Genomic DNA, 4,141 nt, shown 5'->3' with positions numbered 1-4,141 from the left:
AATTTTTATAGTTCACATCACTGAATGTTCTTAGTAAAACAACCATTCAACATCAAGAAGCACTGTATAGTTGTTTGTTCCTCCTCGGAAGTCGTCATTCTTCACTACATTGAAGACCACATTTAGAATCATGAGGTCTTTAGGTGAGTTTTTGACTTCTAGACCACTGGGTTGGTTTCTGGTGGTTTATATTGTGTAAAAAACCGAGGTAATAAAGTCAGAATTCGTAAATGCAACTAGGTACGATGTGAGAAGGTTTCTAACCTACGTTTGAATAGTCCGTTTTCTCAAATTCATTGAACATTCAACACAACCATTTATTTCATCCTTTGTTTGTGTTATCACATTTCGTAATATAAGCTCAACACTGTTTCGCCTAAATTGTACACATCAATTATTGGAAATCGGATACAGAAGAAAGAAATTATTACGACAATACAACCAATTACTATTTCGTTTGACTGAAATTTTAACCATTTATTAATTATAGATGCTCTTTACCTAAACTTTGTGAATGACAATCTAAACAAGTGATTACAGAACGTTTTATAATCATGATGATCGTTTACAGAATAAAACATATGTAATTACAGTTGCACATGTTTGTCTCGATAGTTTAATAGTTATCACAAAACATGAATACATTATGCTTTTATACTATACCGCTGATAATCCTCAAAATGAGACAAAACAATTGTATAATGTTTTTTTGTTTCCAATAAATTTTCAATTGACGTCAATCTACTAAACTGCCGGAACCTATTATCAAAAAATTAACATCATATTACGTATAATAACCTTGTACTATCCTTTTTATTAGACTACTCCCGTACGTCATAGTTGAAATATGTGAGTACAGTCAATAGATTTAAAAGTAGAAATCATACTTTAAAGAATTGCTTGACGTACTTCTTTTCTAAAGTATAAAGTAATCCAGTAAAAAACACACACTTTTTTGTTATCATTGCTTACTGTGTATTATTCAAACAATCAGATATATGATCGAAAATTTAATTAAATTGAACTGTTATATGCCGTAGAGATTTATGAATGATAAATTTGAGAACTATCTATAGACCAATGTGATATGCATATTTCCTATTGCATAATTGTTAACTAGGTTAAACTATTCATATTCGTGTCCCTCTTATTATAAGCTTTATTTTGACCCATAAACTATTATTATACGATTTACTATTCTTGAGTTATCCCCAGTCTATTGATTACTGTTCCCCCTATTCACAGCCACATTTGGCTAACTCTTGTACAAATGTTATTTTTTAATTTTTCGTACGATGTGGTCAGTCTGTTTGGTATATAGCCTCAGTATGTTTGAAATACAATGATTCATATTGCAGAGACTGTTCATGGTGTTCTGGACTTAACTTGCTGGGCTAGGCAGAAAGCAAGACTGATAAGTACTTAAGACTGCTCATACAGCTTTTGTGTATCATTGCTCTGATCAATAATTCACTCCTCTCTCACTGGAGGGAATCAGAACGTTCATATACATAAAACAGGGCACGTACGCATACTCAGTCGATATAACATCACTTACTTACTTACTTACTTACGCCTGTAACTCCCAATGCAGCATAGGCCGCCGACCAGCACTCTCCAACCCACTCTGCCCTGGGCCTTCCTTTCTAGTTCTATCCAATTTTAGTTCATTCTTCTCATATCTGTCTCTATTTGTCGGCGTTATGTGTTCTTTGGTCTTGCTCTTCTCCTTTGACCTTCAGGATTCCATATGAGGGCTTGCCTTGTGACGCAGTTGGGTGATTTTCTCATTGTGTATCCTATCCACTTCCAGTGCTTCTACCTAATTTCTTCTTCCGCCGGAATCTGTTTTGATGTCTCCCACAGTAGAATGTTGCTGATAGTGTCTGGCCAACGGATCCGAAGTATCTTGCGTAGACAACTGTTAATAAACACCTGTATCTTTTGGATGATGACTTTCATAGTTTTCCACATCCCTACCCCATACAGTAGAACTGTCTTATGGGGCGGACACGTCATCAACCATGTTTCATTTCTTATCTGCCTTATTCTAATAATAATGTATAGAATTCATTTGATAATGATCTTATCAACATCAAAACACATTTTGTCTTTATGTATAATATAATTCTTTACTGGAAAAATTAAGATATTTTTATATTCATTTTTTTAAATATCTTTAGTATCTAGATTGTAATACTGAAATACAAAAACAATCTCTATATGGTGATAATCAAAGAAACGTTAGTGATTCCCTATTTCTATTAAATACATTTGAACAATCTACTTCTAATCCAAAATATTACAATAATCGTCATCATAGTTTGAAAATTAAAAAAACAAAATATTCCGCTATTTCTAGATTACATTCAATACATTTTATTCCACATGGATTTTATAATTATTTTTATGATCAAATTAAAAAATCTGATCATCAAATAAAACGTCATAAAACCCTTATTGATAAGTTAAATACAACAACTATTAATAATACTACTAATAATACTACTACTAATAATAGTAGTAGTAATCCATCAGTTAAAAAACAATTTCTACGACATTTTTCATTTATATATCATGATAGAAAATTATCCTCATCATTATTATCATCATCATCCACATCATCAGGATTATCATATTCAAATCATTCACATTTAAAAATAGCATTTGAAAATAATGATCATGAAAATTGTTATCATAATAGAACAACACCTTTAACAACATTATTGGACAAATCACCGAGATTAGAAAGAAAATTAAGTAAACTGTAAGTTGTATCAATCTATTTATTAAACAATTAAGTAGTTTAGTTTTCTTTTTTTTTTTGAATCTAAGGTAACATTTTTGATTATAAATGATCATATGATGATAGATCTATTGGTCATTAGATATATATAACTAGTTCCTGTTCTTTTTTTTCTCTTTTTCTCTTTTTTTTCCTTTTTTTCCTTTTTTAAAAAAATAAATAAATGTATATTTATGAATCGATTAAATTATACTTTGAGTAAACTCATAATATAAGATAATGTCAAAAATTTTTCGAATACAAATGGAAAATTCCAAATAAAAAATGGGTGAATAAAATAATGAAAAAATTTTCATTATTGATTATAAGTATTGATAATATATACTCATTTGAAAAAAAGTTCTATAAATATTGATTTTGATACTTAACATGAATGCCAAACAAGTTTTCAATTTGATAAAATACATTTAATAAAGCAATAAACATTGTTGTATGAGTTGTTTGAGTTTTCTCATTGATATTTACGACTGTAATTGATCAGTCTTATATGTGAACTCAGTAGCTAAGTGGAGAATGTGATGGAGTTTCAAGTGAATGGTGCTGAGTTCAAGTTCCAAAGTGAAAATCAACTTTGGAATGCAGGCACATCCATCTGACTAGTCCGAAATAGGACGAAACATGCGTCTGGGAATTCACTATTAACCACAGTCTAGCTCTGCTAATAAACATTGTATTGACATGAATCTACCTCATTTTGTATCCACAATATTTTACACAAACAAGTGAATCTTATTATTCTGACTCAAGTTGATAAATATATACATAATAGAATTCAATTTATTCCAATTAACTCTCATTCATATATATATTCATCAATTATACTAGTCTAAATAATGTAGGAGTAGAATAAGTGATGGAGTTCTTAACGTTAATAATTAATTGGGATATGAGGAAATGATTGTCAATATGGTAGATCAACTTATTAGGATGATAGTAATTATGAAAATCAATCATTAAATATGTGAAGTGGCGAATAATCACCGACTACTTGTTTAAACATATTCTTCAATTACATAAAAGATATGTACATTATACCTTCAATATATCCAAAGCCTACAAGAAAAGATTAATTTACATTACATTACGATTGTTTCCATAGTTTACTAGTATAATACTTTACAAATAAAAATGACATTCATTTGAATCTTAGCTACATTTTGATAAGTCAACCACTTACATATCAAACAGTCTAATCAAATACTTACATGCTATTATATTTTACCCAGAAATAATTATCGACATATCTTCCACGCAACAGATTACTATGCTTAAACCAGTAGACGGGCATTATTCTCCACTTCATTTTATTTAATGATTGATTTTCATAATTACTAT

Source organism: Schistosoma mansoni, chromosome 1, assembly GCF_000237925.1.
Source record: "Schistosoma mansoni strain Puerto Rico chromosome 1, complete genome".
Taxonomy (NCBI): Eukaryota; Metazoa; Platyhelminthes; class Trematoda; order Strigeidida; family Schistosomatidae; genus Schistosoma; species Schistosoma mansoni.
Note: the sequence above shows the minus strand (reverse complement) of the source record.